The sequence below is a fragment of the Monodelphis domestica genome, chromosome 1, assembly GCF_027887165.1.
Source record: "Monodelphis domestica isolate mMonDom1 chromosome 1, mMonDom1.pri, whole genome shotgun sequence".
Taxonomy (NCBI): domain Eukaryota; kingdom Metazoa; phylum Chordata; class Mammalia; order Didelphimorphia; family Didelphidae; genus Monodelphis; species Monodelphis domestica.
In genome coordinates, this window is record NC_077227.1 from 569471074 (window position 1) to 569489889 (window position 18816).

An 18816-nucleotide genomic window follows, 5' to 3' on the forward strand; every position below is an offset into this window, starting at 1 on the left:
TCCTAAACCCTTTGTATGTGGGAAAGGCATGGCAATTGTTGATTATATTTAAGTACTAGTGTTTGTTTCATGGTTCTCTCCTAATTAAAATGCTCTCAGAACGGAGGTGTTAAATTAAAATCTTGGACCCCATGAAGCCTACAATATTCCAAGTACTATCAGAAACACATTAAGATAGGACTGGGGTTGGAGGGAGCTAGGTGACTCAGTGGATTGAGAGTCAGACTTAGAGATGGGAGGTCCTGGGTTCAAATATAACCTCAGCCACTTCTTAGTTGTGTGACCCTGAGTAAGTGACTTAACCCCCACCTGCTTAGCCCTTGCTGCTCTTCTGCCTTATTGATCTTTTTTTTTTTAGTTTTTTCCCAATATAATAAAGTTATACATAGCAGCAGCTTTTACAATAGGAGTATAGGCAAGGGAAGAAAGTCCATGCAAGGACCTTTTAAAAGGCCATTATCCAGTAGTGAAGAAGAATGAGACAATCAGTATAACTTAGTCTATAGAAACATCTGAACAAAATTGATTCAGATATATAAATGAGTTCAATTAGTTTTTCATTAAGCTACAAAAGTCACTTCAGAATAGAATAAAAAAATAAGTTCCTATAACCCCATTTTCCATAATAGGTCTACAGTGCTGCTTTTTTGTTAACTGTCTGGTTATTTTGTAGGCTGGCATCACAGGAAACACAGTGTCTTGAAGTTACAATCGAGGGGCTCCATAATGGTCTGGCATTCTTTTGATGTTCTACCTGTAGTTGGAAATGTATATGATGGGAACTTCAGGGATCTTCCAGACTCTTCACTTAAGGTCCTGATTAACTGTAGCCACAATAGAATACTTATGCTGAGTGACTCTCTGGACTAAGCAATCATCTGCATATGTTCCTTTGTGTGAGCATGGCAAACATTCAAATCGTGGGTTCTTGGCAATCCTCAGGGCCACTTGGTATTTCTGTCCCAGTTTTTCAGTTTCAGCCATTAAACAGTCAGTTATGCAAGGAATGCATTTGTCATACAGACACTCCATCCTTGATTGCACTAAGTCCAGCTTGGCTTTGATGGAGAAGTTGATAAAGTTAGTATCAACCAGGATGTAGTAAGGGAGTCCCAATTGTTATATTGGAAGAGCAAGCAGATTGGGTCCTGGAGGACTTCTCTTTCTTTGAGAGTGCTTGGATCTTTCTTCTTTGGTTTTAATTAATCTTTTTCTTTTCTGTGTAGAACTCCTCTTAGGACTGTTATCCAACTTGTGCTTGCATTCAAAGGTTAGATCTCCTTATTAATTTTTTTTAACCAATTACTTATAATAACAAATTTTCACAAAAGTTTTCCTGAGTTATATGATCAAATTTACCTCCCTCCCTCCCTTCCTTTCTTTTCCCTTCCCCTTCCCAGTACTGGAAGGCAATTAGATCAAAATTATATATGTATTATCATGCAAAACATATTTTCATATTGTTCATGTTGTAAGTAATCTTATAAAACCAAAACCCCAAAACATAAACCCAAATAAACAACTGAAAAATCATATCCTTTGATCTGCATTCCCACTCCAACAGTTCTTTCTTTGGAGGTGGATAGTGTTCTTTTTTCATAAGTCTCTCAGAATTGTTCTGGATCACTATATTGCTGTTAGTAGCAAAGTCTATCACATTTGATTGTTCCACAATATTGCTCTTAATGTGGACAATGTTTTTTCTGGTTCTGCTTATTTCACTCTGCATTAGTTCATGGAGATCTTTCCAGCTCTTTCTGAAATCATCCTGTTTGTCATTCCTTATAGCACAAGAGTATTCCATCACCATCATATACCACAATTTGTTCAGCCATTCCTTGATTGAGGGACATCCCTTTAGTTTCCAATTCTTTGTCACCACAAAAAGAGCAGCTATGAAATAAAATAAAATTGAATTTTTAAAAAGTCAACCTCTTTGAGTTTCTTCATTTCTAAAATGAAAGGATCATGCAACACAATATACTATGATCTTATGTGGAAAGATCAACTCACCAAGGGTTAGCTAAACACTGCAGCCATAGATTTACTTAACTCAGGCAGTAGATAGTCTAAGGCAAAACCAAGGGTGAATTCCTGATTAAATCCATTCTTACTTCAAAGCTCTTCCTTTATAGTCACCTCCTGAGTCACTGTGGTGGATACTCCACGGATTCCACTGCTCCTATCACTTAGCTTTGTCTGTTTTGCCTCTGAAATAAAAGTCTATGTATCCAAATCCTGTATTCCCACCATGTAAATTACTGCTTGTGCACCTTGATTATGTGATAATAAGTAGAGATAATCTATTTATAATTACAAGATGAGTTTCTTTTACCCTTTCCTCTCCTCTTTCCTCCTACAGCATAATCTCCTGTTTTCCTCTTTTAGGACAATTAAACTATAGTAAACCACTCCCATATCTGATTTTCATATTCTATGTCTTATTTGATGACTTTTATGATTATTGATGACATTATGGTTCTGAAAGAATCCTTATATCATTCTCCCCATCCATTAAAAAGCAAATCATTCATATATATAAATTCCCTTCTGATTACTAACATATTTACCTTTTTGTTTCTCTTGTTTACCAAGCTAATATTTCAAAATTTCTATTCAACTCTGGTCTTCTCATCAGGAATGCGTGGAAGGCCTTTATTTCAGGAAAGGTCTATTATTTCCCCACCCTTAGACTCATACTCAGATTGGCTAAGTAAGTAGTTCTTGGGTATATATATATATATATATATATATATATATATATGTATATATCCAATTCTAAAGAATTGGAGAGTGTAGAATGCAATATTCCAAAAGGCAAAAGATAGATAGAGATAGAGATAGAGATAGAGATAGAGATAGAGATAGAGATAGAGATAGAGATAGAGATAGAGATAGAGATAGAGATGAGTGATAGTTTCTAAATCTAGAGGAATCCAGACAGTGGTTCTACTTCAGTATCTGAATTCTCTCTTTCTGGCTGCTTTCAATATATATATATATATATATATATATATATATATTAATGTAGAAGCTGTGGTTTATCCATTACATTCTTAGAAATTTTCATTTTGGAGTTTTAACAGTAAATTCTGTCTACTTTCATTTTCTCTCTTATCCTAATATATGTGTGCAATTTTCTTTTATGCTTTTGTGAAAAATTGTATCCAGGCTACTTTCTAGTTCTAAACTTTCACATTGTTCAGTGATTTCTTGAAGTATCTCTCCTTGATCTTTTTTTTCTCCCCAGATTACTTGATTTTGATATGAGATACTTAACATAGTCAATAAATATTTATTAAGGGGTAGCTAGGTGGTACAGTAGATAAAGAGTTAGGTTAGAGTCAAGAGGACCAGGGTTCAAATCTAGTCTCAAATACTTCCTAGCTTTGTGACTCTGGGCAAGTTACTTAACCCCATTTGCTAACTGTTGCCCTTCTGTGTTAGTAGTAGTAGTAGTAGTCTCTCGGTAATCGAGGATGACGATTGTCTTTGTGCGTTTTCATCTATGATAGATGAGTGTGCACAAAGACACTTGTGCGTGAAGGAGATTTGAGTGGAAAAGTCGATGCACAGAGACAGTCCCACTCTCTGGTGTTGGAAGCCTGGGTCCAGTGGCACGAAAAGTCGTTACACCTGGAGACTTCCTCAGCTGCACTGGATGGCCGTGTTGTCTTTTGTGCTCCAACATGCCCTGAGCACTCCACAGTGCTTTGCTGCGTTGCCATCTCAGCCATTGAACCTTCTTATTGGTTTCTTCTGTCTGTTCAGCTGAAGTAGTCTTCATATGCTGGGTGAGCAAAGAATTGTTACTATTACAGAAAAGTAAGAATTAAAATACATATATATTAAACACCTACTAAGTTCCAGATACTATACTGTGTTGGGATTACAAAGAAAGACAAATAGTCGCCTCTGCCCTCAAGGAACTCACATTTCATTTACAATATCATTTTAACTTTTAAAAAATCCTCTCATATCTTTTCTTTTAGGAATTCTAATTGATCTTGTAACCCAAGCTATGTTTTTTCTTTGAGGCTTTGCTTTTTGCTCTTTTGAGTTATTTCCAGTTTTAGATTTGTGTCCTGGTTACCCCGGCATCATGATAACTCTTTATCTTTTGCTTGTTTATTTATTCCTCCAGTCTTACTTCCCAGATTGGGACTTAGTGTTAGGGCTAGCTCTGTGTACTTCTGGTAGGTCTGTCAGGGCTTTATATGCTCCTGATCTGACTACCTCTTGATCTACTGCCAGGGGCATGCATGACGGTATAGTGAATTGCATGTTCTTGCAGGATCTGGCTCCACCATCAGCTTTCCTGGGTTAGAGAGACAGAGCTAAGGTCCTCTTCCGCTTTAGGAGTTTGGCCTTGAGGTCCTCTTTCTTGGATAGAGGACATTCTAGGAACTGAATCTTCAATTCCCCCTCCAGAGATCTGAGTGACCTCACTGAGGTATTGTTCATCACCTGAAGGCTGAGTCCCAGTGACCAAACTGTGGAGCCTAATCCTGGGGCTGAGTGAATAGCACATCAGAGCTATGGCCATTGCCCAAGTCCAAGTTCCCAGGCTCTCTGTTATGCTTCCAGAGTTTGGCTCTATGATCCCAGATCTTTCTTTTTCCACATTTCCTGTCCTCAACACTTGCCCGTGGTTTTGAATTTGTGATCTCGTGTTACAAAGATGATCCACTGTGGTTTCTTCTTAGATTTCTGATCGTTAACTAGTCTGGCACTCATCTAGTTTCTTTGCGCAGTTGTTGAGAGAGCTGTGCTGTCCTGTTTCCTCCCTCTCTGCCATCTTGGCTGGTCACTCCTTTGAGTTTTAATTTAACCATGTGATACTTTCATTTTATTTTCAAAATATAGACTGTTGAATTATAGGATAAGCACAGAATGTCTTAATATAGAAGTTGTTGAAACATGTAAGGCAATAGAGTAAACCAGCTGCTGAGCTATTTGCAGTTTGTAAAGATATCAGACTTTGAGTGGCCTCATTTCATGCAAAAAGGTCAAGAATCCTGAACAAAAAAAAATCATTTACTTGACTTTTATGAATAGCCTGGCTCAATGCTTTTTAACTACCTACTAGATTAACAGGACTAACAGGAGAGATTTAGACTTATAGTTTAAAAACAGTGAACATCAAGACAGTTGAGAAGAGAACTTGGTGCCTAGAGCTGGGGTGTCACTGATCTAACTATCAGCCCCCTTAGTTGAGACTCTTTAGGAACAGAGCTGAGAAAGCTTCCTGCTGGTCCTGGGATAAGGGTTCCAGTTCTTGCTGAAAAAGCATAGTCAAGGACATTAGCTAAGAAAGACACTGGAGACAGCAGAGAGTAGGGCCAGCCTGGAGCACTAAGTCCTGTAGAGGGCAGACAGTGAATTTACCAATGTGAAGTTATAAAGAAACAGGCCCTGCCTTCAAGGAGCTTAAAATCTAATGAGGAAAGATAACATTCAAAAGGAAGCTGAAAGGTGGGGCATGACCAGAGATGGTACCTACGGCTGGGGAGCAGAACAACTGATGAAAAATGGGAGGTTGTGAATAAAGGAAAAAATAATATAAAGGAGGCTTTGCCAGGAGGCTCTACCCTCAAGCCCTCCAATCAGAGGGAAGAAGCAATGAGGATGAGTTTTAAAAAGTATAGAGTATCAAGATCTTAATTATTCTTATTGGTAATGAGATTTCTGATTTTTTAACTTGAGAGAGGATGAATGTTGTTTCATGGAGATGAAGCCAAGCAAATTAGCTGTTAGAAAATGGAGTAGCATAATGCTATAGCATTTTGTAAATAAAACAAATAAAAGTAAAAATAAAATCTTATTCTCTAGGAGAGCAAGATAAAGAATCAGATTTGTTTTGGTCTAATTGGTTGGTTCTTTATCTGGTCAAAGAAAAGAGATTATGAAAATTGACTGTGTGTCTATATATACCTAGTTATCGTGACAAAATTTTTGGTATTTTGGGGTCTCCTATTTGAAGTTTGTACTGTTAAAAAATATTTTGTTGATCATGGTTTTTAAAATTAAGTTCAGTTAATTAATTAGTCCCAAGTGGCTTCAGGTCCTAGGTTTGACTGTAATGAACATTAAAGTGCTAATTATAGCTTTACAAAGATCCCTAAAATAAGAACATTAGTAATTAAGGATGCATGATAAAAATTCAAATATAGTTTCCAGTACCTCTCTCAGTCCCTCACAGAGACTGGTCTTGGGTCCTACTTCATTGGAATGTAAAACCAATATCCCCTAACCCACCCCTCCTTAGATCTGGATTCTATGACAGCCTGGGTCACTCAAGTAACTCTTAAAAATATCATCTCAGTAACAGGGCAATCTGTTCCTGGACTTTTCCCTTCCTTTATTTTATTATTTTGCTTTTCTGGACTTTTCCTTCCTCCAGTCTTGTTTTGTTCCTATCTTATCAAATTTTTAACATAACTATGATCCTTGGGGAATATATCTTCATTCTAATTCTTTAAAGGATAATTCAGGTTTATTGAGGGTTTATAGGTTTATAGCAGGGCCTGGCTAAAGCTGGCTTTAGTTTAATTTTAGTGTGTTTGATGGTAAATAATGATAATGTCCTTCATGATTCCATATTTATTATTGTTTATCAACTTTAACAAATTTTTTAAATTCCCAGGTACACATTCTATGTATTGTGCTAACCATATTTGGAAGACGCCTTAGAAACCACTGATTCTAAAACACATTTGAGCAAGATTTCCCTATACAGCATAGGAGATATGTGGTCATCTATCCCCTGTTTGGAGACCACCAATTGAAGGAAGAGAAGAGAAATCTCCTATCTTGCTTGTATGTATACCAAATACTTATAGCAATATTTTTTTTTTGTGATAGCAAAGAATTGGAAATAGAGTGGAAGCTCATTGTTTGGGAAACTGATAAGCAATTTGTGGTACCTAAATGTAATGGCTTCTTACTATATTGCAAGAAGAGTGGAGGAATGTGATGAATACAGAGACACATGGAAATATTGACACAGAGTGAACCAAGAAAAAAACATATGCTATAACTTCAACAATGGAAATAGAAAAGAACAACAACTAAAACAATGGCTATAACAATGTAAATCAAAGGTACCATAACTAAAACAAAGTGAATGTTGCAAAATTATATAGAACAAACAACAAAGAATGAATATGAGAACACATCTGTGAAGAGTCATCATGACTCCTGTCTGACAGAGTCATAGACTGGGGAAATGGAGACTACAAAGCCCCCAGATAATAAGGCAACCACTGTACCCCCTCTGTCTGACTCCTTTCTCTAACTTCCCTTACTAATGGAATTGTTATGGTTATTGTTCTCTCCCCAATACAGGAGGAATAATATGAGAGCAAATACTTATAGGGTTAACACACATATATGCCACCTTAATCCCCCCAGATTATTACCCTAAAAGATTACATTCAAAGAATTAAAACCTAAATATTATTACCTATTATCCCCCTCCTTTCCCTCTCCACGGAGTTACATTCACTCCCATTACAAACCAGGCAAGCCAAGAACATCAATCACCTTCAAACACAGGTCTACAGGACACACTCCACTAAATCTGTTTGTGGACAGAAACCAGACAACATTGTCAGGTGCTTTAAAATAACACAAGGAAAATGGAACTTGTAAATTGAGGAAAACCCCAAATTTGGTCTGTCATTAAATTACCCTCTAACCCTGTACCTAGCTATGAAATGTCTTGTTACCCATCTCCTAATTAATTGTGATTGATTGTGAAAGCTGACCAAAAGTAACAATAATTCTCCTAACTAGTCATAGTCATACATAGGTCAGGGAGAACTAACCTCCAGATCACCCTGTTTATGTCATTCATCTATTTCTGTCATAGCAGCAATGTTTCATTGACTATCTCCTTAGGCTTCACATCTGTTGTTATGTTCTATGGAAACATGTATGTAGAAAATTGATTGTGTTCCAGAAAAGTATGTACTCACTGGACCTATATAATAAATGAACCTTGTGCCATGGCAGAGCACTGTGTGATGCCTGACATGGGATTGAGCATGCAGTGCCTCTCATGCATTATTCAACTGAATCGTCACACGTAGACAGAAGGACCCTCCCATTTGAGAGACCTCTGGCTTGGCTCTCAAAGCACATCCTTCCCATTCCCAAATTAACAGAACAAGAAATAGAAAATTTAAGTAATCCAATCTATAAGGATGATATTAGAAACTAAGTCTTGTTATATTAGTTTAGATATAAGAAGTAAGAAGCTGACTTGAGAAAGAATTGGAATTTGAAACAGATCTAAGACAGAGTGTCAATTTCAAATGTTGACCTTGGGGGAGATTTTAATGGTTTTTCTGTGGCACTTGGTCTCTGGAAGTGGCAGTTACTCTGAGGGGTGTGGCAATTACTCTGAGAGAGTAGTAGTTACTCTTTCTCGGAGTGCTGGGAGGAGGTGACATCTTTTCTCTTTCGCCTCACTGTCTGAGGTTGAGGGAAAGGAGGGGAAAACCTGAAGGAGCTAAGTGATTTTCCTTTTCCAACTTGGAAAACACTAGTGACTGTCTATTACTATTACATAAAGTGTTTTATAACTGAGAAGACCAAAGAAAAGAAGGAAGGAAGGAAGGAAGGAAGGAAGGAAGGAAGGAAGGAAGGAAGGAAGGAAGGAAGGAAGGAAGAAAGGAAGGAAGGAAGGAAGGAAGGAGGGAGGAAGGAAGGAGAGAAAGAAGACAAAAAAATGTCTTTTGAGGGGAAAATATTTTCTGATAAAGGTCTGCTATAAGATATATAAGGAATTATTTCAAGCATGTAAGAAATGATGGCCCTAAAATAATAAAGGTAATTTCGAAGAAATCCAATTAGCAATAGACATTGAAAAAAATGTTCCAAATCACTAATAATTAGAGAAATATAAATTAAAATAACTCTGAAATTCTACTTCATAACTATTATAACCATTGGTACAGATAACAAAATCACAATTATCAGAGGGGCTTCAAGAAGATGACATTTTGACACCTTATTGGTAGAGTTGTGAGTTGGTATACCCAATGTCACTAAACTATACACATATACTTTTATTCCGGTTTATCACTAATAGGCCTACATTGCAGAGAAAAAGAGGGAAAAAAAGAGGAGAGATGACAAAGTATAGGTGTAGAAATATGTTTTCAGATAAAACAACATGGAATTTGTTTTGCTTGTCTATTCATATTTTTTAACAAGGATTTTGTTTTTCTTTCCCTCCCTAGTTTCTGGAAGTGGGGGTAGTAAGAAGGAAGTAGGACAATGATAGAATTTTTTAAAAAGGAAAGAAAAAAAGAGGTCATTGAAACTTTTTTTTTGTCAAAATCCATAGAAGGGGGAACAGAAGGCCAGGGAGGAAAAAATCACAAACAGGAAAGATTTAAATGTTACATGTTAATTTTATTATAAAAAAAGGAAAAAGCATGCTATACATAATCACAATTTCTTGCACAATCTTCTTTTTATGTTCTACTTTGTGTATGGAAATACTTGTTTTAGTCAGTATGTGTTAAGTTCAGAATTTTTTAAACTAAAATTTTAAAAGTAGGAGGCTCATCACAAATCAGAATGAAGCTGCCAACAGAGAGACTCCAGCCCACTGGACCAGGAAGTATAGTCAAAAAAAAAAAAAGATTAAGCCTGAATGTATTCGCTAGTGGGAAGACCCTGGTCTGTGTCCAAATGAAGTTAGCACCTGGGACAAAAAAATATTCTGCTGGAAATGAAATGCCTTTAAACCAAGACAATGAAAGGAAGTTTACCATTCATTAAGTAAATGAAGAAATCTGAGTGGGTTTTTCCCCCTACAAGGGTTGTTATTGGTCCTACATCCAAAGCAGAGGGCGGGGTGTTGTCTAAAGGTTCTAGAAAAACCTCTTGGTTTTTTTGTTTGTTTGTTTGTTTTAAGTAAAAGAGCATGGCAGAACCTAGTCTTCTCATGAGAATGAACTAACCAAGAACAAGTTGAAGCCAGAAAAAGAGAGAATTTCACATGCTGGCTGGTAGAAACTATTCATCCATCAGAGAAAACATGCCAGAGAGGACTAGTCCAGTGAGAGCAGAATAATACCATCACTTGAAGACATCAAAGGCCCTTCAGAACTGGATATGTGAATCGCCTGTCTAGAAGTACATCTTGACCACAAATGTTCCCCAAATGTATACCCTTCCATGCACATACCCGGGTCAAATTTACCTCCTCTGTGTGTGCCCTGGCCACTCCTGTTCCTTACATGTACCCACATTCCCACTAATGATGTTTACAATTGTGGGAGAAAGTGCCTCAGGTTGATGGAGGAAATGTTTTATTGCTCCATTAATATGCTACTTCATTAAATGTGTCTGTTTTGAATTAATTGTGTCTTCCGATGACTATTATAGATAAACTTATCCATGTTTATTTAGCTTATGAGCTAAGGCTTAAGTGGATGATGACCCACAAAGCACCTTCAACCTAGGGTAGCCTTCTATGGGGATTTGTCCTGTGAGCTTGAGTCATGTATGTGACTATAATGGAGTTTTAAAAAATCAGTTCCAAGCACTCTTTGTTTTGTTTTGTGGTTTTCAATTACTGTGACTGCTGTTTAAGAATCTGACCTTATCTCTTCTGCTTTTCAATAGGAACTCAAAACCCTCCATGTTTTTGAGCTCTTCAGCTTGTTGAATGCAATTCTGAAATTAAATTCTTAAAATTAAAGAGAGAATCATAACAATGACTCTTAAACTGTTATATTTGTTAAATATCTGAAATTAAATTTTAAAATAAAGTATTTTATAATGCTTCTTTAAAAAGCACTTCTATTTAATTTACTTCTATTTAATTACTTCTATTTAAACCTTTAAAATTTCATTCTTCAGAGCTTACTAGCATTCCTAGACTGATTTATCCTGCAGAATTTAAGTCATGGGATCCTACTTATCCTTTTTCTGAACCCTTTGACATTTGCTCTCCTAAAATCTAGGGTTATAATGTCAGACTGTGTCTGGTTTTTCTCTTCTCTAGCAAGAATTCTTAGATGGAAAAGGCATTTCCTCCCAAGTTCCCATCATTTCTGTTTCAGTAGTCAGTTCCTCTTTCTTGGTTAGAATTAGTCCCCAAATAACAGTTCCCCATTGTCACTTCTCAGGCAGCTGTATGGCTCAGTGGATAAAATCCAGGGTCTAAATTCAGAAAGACCTGAGTTCTAATCTGGATGTAGACTCTAGCAGCATGACCCTGGGCAAGTTAGTTAATCTCTGTTTGTCTTAATCCACTGGAGAAGGAAATAGCAAACCAGTCCATTATTTTTGCCAAGAAAATCTCACAGAGATTATGGTCACAGAGTCAGGCATGACTGAACAACAATATTTTCACTTCTTTGAACTTCTGGAAAATGCAATTTTCATTAATGCAAGACTCTGTTTTTTGACAGGGAGAGGGTTCCATTAAACATCCAAACACTGAAATCTATTAATTAGTCAGTCAAAAGCATTTATTAAGTATCTACTATGTACCAGGCACTGTGCTAAGGGTTAGATATACAAAGAAAAGCACAAGACAGTCCCTGCTCTCAAGGAACTCATAGTCAAATGGGAGAATGATGTCCACCATGACTCCAGAGGTGGAGCACAGCAGCCTCCACGCTTTCCCTAGCACCCTGTCTCTTCAAGCTCCCTCATCCTCTTACTTTAGGCTCTCAGACAAACCACCACAGCTCCTAGATCTGGGCTGCTCCTTCCTTATACAGGGTCCTCGACAAGCAAAGCTGAAGTTAGTTCCATGAAGATATCTCTCTCTCTCAATCCTCTTATTTATTTTTTAATTGAAATTTTTTATTTAATTAATTTAGAATATTTTTCCATGATTACATGATTTATGTTCTTTCCCTCCCCTCCTCCCGCCTCCCTCCCATAGCAATTCCACTGAGTTTTATATGTATCATTGATCAAGACCTTTTTCCATATTATTAATATTTGCACTAGGGTGATCATTTAGAGTCTACATCCCCAATCATATCCCCATTGACCCATGTGATCAAGCAGTTGTTTTTCTTCTGTGTTTCTATTCCCACAGTTCTTCCTCTGGATGTGGATAGTGTTCTTTCTCATAAGTCCCTCAGAATTGTCCTGGATCATTGCATTGCTGCTAGTAGAGAAGTCCATAACAATCGATTGTGCCACAGTGTATCAGTCTCTGTGTACAATGTTCTCCTGGTTCTGCTCCTCTCACTGCATCAATTCCTAGAGGTTGTTTCAGTTCACATGGAATTCCTTCAGTTCATTATTCCTTGACTGATATACTTCTAAGACATCCTACAAAACCATATCCCTCACAGTTTTGTGTCATCTATAAACTGAAGCATGCCATCTATGCCTTCATCCAAGTCATTAATAAAAATTACAACAGCTTCACTCTCTAATTTGCTGCTTCCCAAATCCCTGTCTTCCTCCCTTGGTATTGCATTGAAGATTCAGAAGTGTCCCTCCCACATTTGATTTACCTGCATCTGCTCTATCTTTTAAATGTACTATTGGAGTTATAATGTGGTAGATTTGGAGTCAGAAAAACTTGAGTCCAAACCTTGTGTCTTTTTTTTGCTACCATGTGACCTTGGGCAAATAATTTAACAAAGGATCTGTTTTCTCATCTATAAAACAATGAGGTTGTACTAAATGACTTCAAACATCTCTTCTAGGTCTAAACCTTATCTTAATTCTTACTCTATATAACTGACTCCCTTTCATCCCTAACCTTTACTTCAGTTACTCCTTCTTACATCTTAGCAATAACTAAAAATCAGATTAACCAGCTTTGGCTACCTTATCCAACAAAGGGCATTAATCCATTTCTTCAAGGCTCTTGGAATTAAGACAGAAAGACTAGTTCCCAAATTTACCTTCTACTGCCTCTTTCAGACCATTTCTCAGGATGGATGGGTGAATGGATAATAAAAGCATTTTTTAAGCACCTACTCTGTACAAAACATTGCTAAGTCCTAGGATACAAATAGAAAAGATAGTCCCTCCTCTCAAGGAGCTCTGATTCTAATAGGGAAGATAATATAAATAAAAGGTTTCAGTAACTCGGATGGAAAGTCACCATGATACTTAGGGTGCAGCCACAAAGCCATTAGTAAAGCCTCTTGTTTAATTTCATTTGCACTGATTAATTATATCCATTTCAGATGCTGAACCATTTGACAGTGCCAAGGACTTCAGGAATGAGAATTTTTCTTTTCTGGGTCTTCAGTGGCTATGGCTATATCGCCTGTAAGAGCATTGCCAAGCTCCATCTCATTCAGTATTGTATTAGTGGAGGGCATTGGGTTGAAAGCATTGCTATTTCCATGATTCTTGGGTTCAAGGTCTTAAGAGTTGTCTTATAGATTAGTGTCTTCTCTATAATTTATAATTTTAAGAAAGTTGCCTAGCATTATTAGCTTAAACATTAAATAATTTGTTCAGGGTCATAGATATTTAAATTTTTTATAGTTTGATCTTCAAATATTCAAATTACAAATCCACTTAAAATTTATTGTTAAAGATGGTATACAAAGTTGTTTGTAGCCTGTTTTCTGCCAGACTGCTTTCTAATTTTCCAAGTAATTCTTTGGATGATCCTTCCAATATTTTGACTTCCAACTCCCCTCATGAACTCTATGACACTGACCACAACCTAAACCAGACATTTTTCACCTGGGATCCAAGAACTTGTTGATGCTTTGGGAGAAAGGAAGGGCTAGGGATATAGATCTGGGAGTTAGCAGCATAGAGATCCTAATTGAAACCATCTGAGTGAATAAGATTATCTAGGGAGGGAGGGGGTGTAAAGAAAGAAGGGAAGGCCAAGAGCAGCACCCTAGGGAACACCAACATTAAAGAGATAGGAAATGAAGGAGGAGCCAATGAAGAAGAGAGGAAGGAAGAAAATTAAGAGATCTTAGATCCCAAGGGGGAAGAATATTTCCTGAAAGAGGCCATGGTTGACAGTTTCTAAAGCTACAGAGAGGTTAGAGAGGATTAGAACTGAGAAAAGGAGTCTTTGTATTTGGTGATGAGGTTCCTGGGGATGTTCTAAAGAGTAATTTCAATAACACTATGGTGACAGGAACCAGATTGTATAAAGGATTGAGGGGTAAGTAGGTGATGAGAAAGAGAATATTTTTTCAAGAATTTTGGTGGTGAAACAAGGGCAGAATGGGATGACAGTCTGATTGGATAGCTAGAAGAGTAAAGTAAACAAACATTTATTAAGCACTTACTATATACTGGGTAGTACTAAGTACTAAGAATACAAATACAAGTAAAAAGCTAGTCTCTGCCCTCAAGAGCTAACATTCTTTTGGGTTTTTGGTGAAGTTATTTTATTTTCCCAATTACATGTAATAACAATTTTCCACAAAGGATATCTGAAGTTATACGATCCAGTGTCTCCCTCCCTCCCTTTCCTCCTCCTTCCTGGAGAGGGCAAATAATTTAATCTGGGTGTATTATTATGTAAACTATATTTCTGCATTGTTTGTTTTCTTAAGATAATAATCATATAAAACTAGAAGCCCAAAGTAAAAAATCCAAATCAAGTGAAAAATCACATGCTTTGAAGTTGCATTCTGACTCCAACAGTTCTTTCTCTGGAGGTTGAAGAGCATTCTTTATCGTAAGTCTTTCAGACCTATCCTGGATCCTTGCATTCCTGAGAGTAACTAAGTCTTTCACAGTTGATTATTCTATGATATTGCTGTTACTGTGTCCAGTGTTCTCCTGGTTCTTCTTATTTCATTCTTCACCATTTCACGTAGGTCTTTCCAACTCTTTCTAAAACCATCCTGTTCATTTCTTATAGCACTATAGTATTCACCATCAAACACTGCAACTTGTTCAGCCATTCCCCAATTGATGGACTTCCCCTTAATTTCCAATTTTTTGCCATCACAAAGGGCTGCTATAAATATTTTTGTATAAGTAGTCCTTCTCCCCACTTTTAAAAAATCTCTTTGGGATACAGACCTAGAAATGGTGTTACCAAATCAAAGGGCATGTACTGTTTTATAGCCCTTTGGGCATAGTTCCAAATTGCCCTCCAGAATGGTTAGATCAATTCACAACTCCATCACCAATGCATGAAAGTCCCAATTTTACCACATCCCCTCCAACATTTAATACTTGGCCAATCTGATAGTTATGAGGTGGCACCTCAAAGTTGTTTTAATTTGCATTTCTCTAATCAAGATTGAAACTTTTTTCATGTGGTTATTGATAGCTTTCATTTCTTCATCTAAAAACTGCTTGTTCATATCCTTTGACCATTTGTAAATTGGGGAATGGTTTGTATAATGAGTTGGCATTCTAATAGGGTCAGACAACACAGAAGAGGAAGCTGAGAAGCTGAGGGAAGAAGGGAAAGACAGGGGATAGGACACATGGTGGGGAAATAAATTTGAAGGATCAGAAGCAGAGCCTGGAAAAACCTGGAGAGAATTTAAAGCCAGCCTGGACACTTTCTTTAAAGGAGAAGTTCTAGGAGGAACTGACCAGTCAGAGGAAAAGGCCACAGGCTGTTCCAGGGTGAAAGGGCTTCTGGAAATGGGTGAAAAATGAAGTCTGGAGAGTCAGAGCCTGGAGAAAATGGAAAGAGTTAAAGGGATCAAGGGGAGATTTTTTTTTAGTACTAAGAAACTTCACCATCTTAATAGGCTAATAGAAAAGAGCCAGTGGGGATAGAGAGATTAAAGATACAGGATGTAGATCCCAGGACTGGGATGGAAGTCATAGGTTTTTCTGCCAAATGTAAAGGCTTTTTCCTGATATGAGGAATGATTGAGGGAACTGTGGATGCTTAGCTTGGAGAAAAGACTGGGATAAGGCCAGAGGATGTGTGCCTGAGTGGAGTAACTTAATAGCCCTTAAGTATTTGAAGAGTTGTCATAGGGAAGAGAGATTTAGATTTAACAACTGGAGCTGTCTAAAAGTAGAATGAGCTGCTTTGAGAGGTAGCGAGTTCTCCATTTCTGGAAGTCTTCAAAAAGAGGTCAGATCACCACTTATCAGGGAAATTCTCACAAATAGAAATGGATCCCTGTGGCACTCATATTAGAAACCCACAAATTAACATTATCTGTATTGTATTATATTTTTATTTTGTTAAACTTTTCCCAATTACATTTTAATCTGGTTGGAAGTGCACTTGGGAGTTTTACTGGTTGTTTGAGACCTGCAACCCCTGAGTTTGACATTTTAGGGTAATCCTGTTCAGACCTGGATTGAACTAGAAGACCCCCAAGGTCCCTTCTATCTCTGAGATATTGTGACTTTGAAAAGAATTACCCTTGTCAAGAAGCAAGGACTCCTTGTCCCATGAAGACAAGAGGCAGGAAGAAAGCAGAATTGGGTGACAAAACTGAAGTTTTGAGTTGTAGAGGAGGAAAACTAAGCAAGCTCTTGTCAAATGGCTTTGATTCCAGGGAAGTAGGAGGCTAGGATCTACATTGCATGGAGGAGTTGTATTGTTTTAATGCTGGGTTGTCCTGGGCACAACTCCACTGTCTTCATGGAATAACATTTTTGTAGGGAGGGATCCCCTGTCAAAACCAATCCAGAGTTTGGGTGAAGTTATATCTTGAGAAGAGTGGAAAAGTTTGAAAGAGTCACTGTGGGAAGTGAGAGAATAAAAGTTTAAAAGCTTTGCCAAGCAGTAAGAAGTTCTCCCTCCCTGTTGAGGCTATGGGCAGAATGTAATCTAAGAAAATTTGTTCCAGTCCAATTCATCTGCTAGCAATACTAGGCATTGTAAAAATTTTAATTAATATGCAATAATTGAAAATATCATAATTTAAGAGATTTATTAATGATCATTAGAAAGAAAGGAATAAAAAGGTAACAAAATAAAAACCATGTGCCTGTGGCTAATTAACCTGTTCAAAACCCCCACTTACCACCTCAGTCCCCACCCAGGAAGCAAAGAGCACTAGACCAGGTACCCCATTGAATATATCCCCCTGTCTATAGGAAGTACATAACGTCAGGAAGTCAGTGGGATCCCAGGAAATGTAGTTTTAGGGTAACAGATTTCTAATTACACAGCATCCTCTAGCAGCAACTGTTAACCCCATAAGCAGAAATGAGCTAGTCTAGTCTTTGAGTGAGAACATAAATCTCCAACAAGTTGAGGTCACTAAATGCCAGAGGAAAATGCTTGGATTTGGGCCAAACTGGGCAGCCCCAATGGCAGGGATTTGACTGATCATTAAGTGATCACTAAATATTCCAACTTACTGGCCAATACGCTAGCTGACCAGGGCTCATCATTGAGCTACAATTATTTATAGCTTTCTGCCACATTGACTCTGAGGTTTACTCCTCCTGGTCTCCTGAATGGGAAAGGTTCCCTATAGGGCCACATCCTCACAGGGGACACCTTCTGCCTAGCACTTTGGAGGGGTTCCTATAAAAATTGGGAGGCACTTCCAAAGACCTGCACCTCCAGAATCAACCAACTGGCAAATCCATGGGCTCCACCAAGGGAGAAGGTTGTGGTTCCAGAATTTACTTTGGAATTAACCAGTTTGTTAAAGTATTGTTGGATCTTGTAAAGATGAATTGGTTTGAGTAGAGGCATCAAAGAGACTGCCTGGCCTTATTAAATAGTACATCTGCTCCAATGAATAGCCAAGTTAATTAGGGCTTTACCTGGGGCTTTGCCTGGCCTATATTCCAACTGCAAACTCAATAATACTTTGTGAAGAGTAGTGTAGGTAACTGGGAGAAGCTGGGCTCAAGTTAACACCTTCTAAACTAGCTTGACATTTTCATGAAGAAGGTATTGTTTTAATGCTGGACTGTCCTGGGCACAACTCCACTGTCTTCATGGAAAAAAAGTTTTGTAGGGAGGGATCCCCTGTCAAAACCAATCCAGACCTCCTGGACATCTGCCTCTTATTGTCGGTCTAGAACCTGGAATTTCCATCAGCTACTCAGAGCCCAGGCCTCGGTGAACTTGCCAAAGCTTGGCTAAGTTTCTGGTCATAGAACTGGAATAGAAAGGGGATGGATATTGTTGTGAGCTTGAGAGATTCCTGCTGGTTGGCGTTGACTGACAATGACCTCTATTGTAGGGACCAAAAACTTATAAAACCAAATTGCTATGAGTCTGCATGGGAGTGAATATATAATTTTTTAAAAATATAATCTAGTCCTGCATTATTTCTTGTTGCCTTGGTGACTTGTTAGACGGAAAGGTGCAGCAGCCTACCTAGACATTTTACCTTTATATAACCCTGTCTTCCGATTTCTTGTTGTCTTGGAGCTTAGATGACTATCGAGTAATCTGGACATGGCTTAGAACTTGGATAGTAACAGTCAGAACTGTACCAAGAATTTTCAAAGCCAGGCTAAGTAGCAAAACCTGCTCTCACTTTAGGAATGGAAGGAGCAGAGGCAGTTACTGTGGAAGTGAGAAATTCCGTGTGGAGCGGAAGGTGTGGTGGGCGCCGAGTGCACCAGCCACGCCCAGCAAGGTGGAGCACAAGCCTAGTAGCAGCTCCGGGTCGGCTTCCAGGCCACCGTGATAGAGGGCCTGCGCATGCGTAGGCGAAGCGCACGTTAGGCAGCTGAAAGCGTAGCTGGGGCGAAGGCAAGCGGCCACTGCTTAGATGCGCCAGGGCGGGGATGATGGCTGGCACGGGCGGCGGCGCGGCCACAGGCTCTGGCTCACGCTGAGCAGGCTCAGGTACAGACGGGGCCTCCAGGTGCTGTCCTCTAGCAGCGGCTTCCGAGGCCCGCCGCGCCACCACCATGGCCACTAGGGCGGGAGCAACC

At 38.3% G+C, this 18816-nt stretch overlaps 1 pseudogene; it reads right to left on the reverse strand.

Annotated features, from left to right (window-relative positions):
* Window positions 1-296: 296 nt before the first annotated feature.
* On the reverse strand, window positions 297-18794 carry LOC100618262 (rRNA-processing protein FCF1 homolog; annotated as a pseudogene).
* Window positions 18795-18816: the final 22 nt, after the last annotated feature.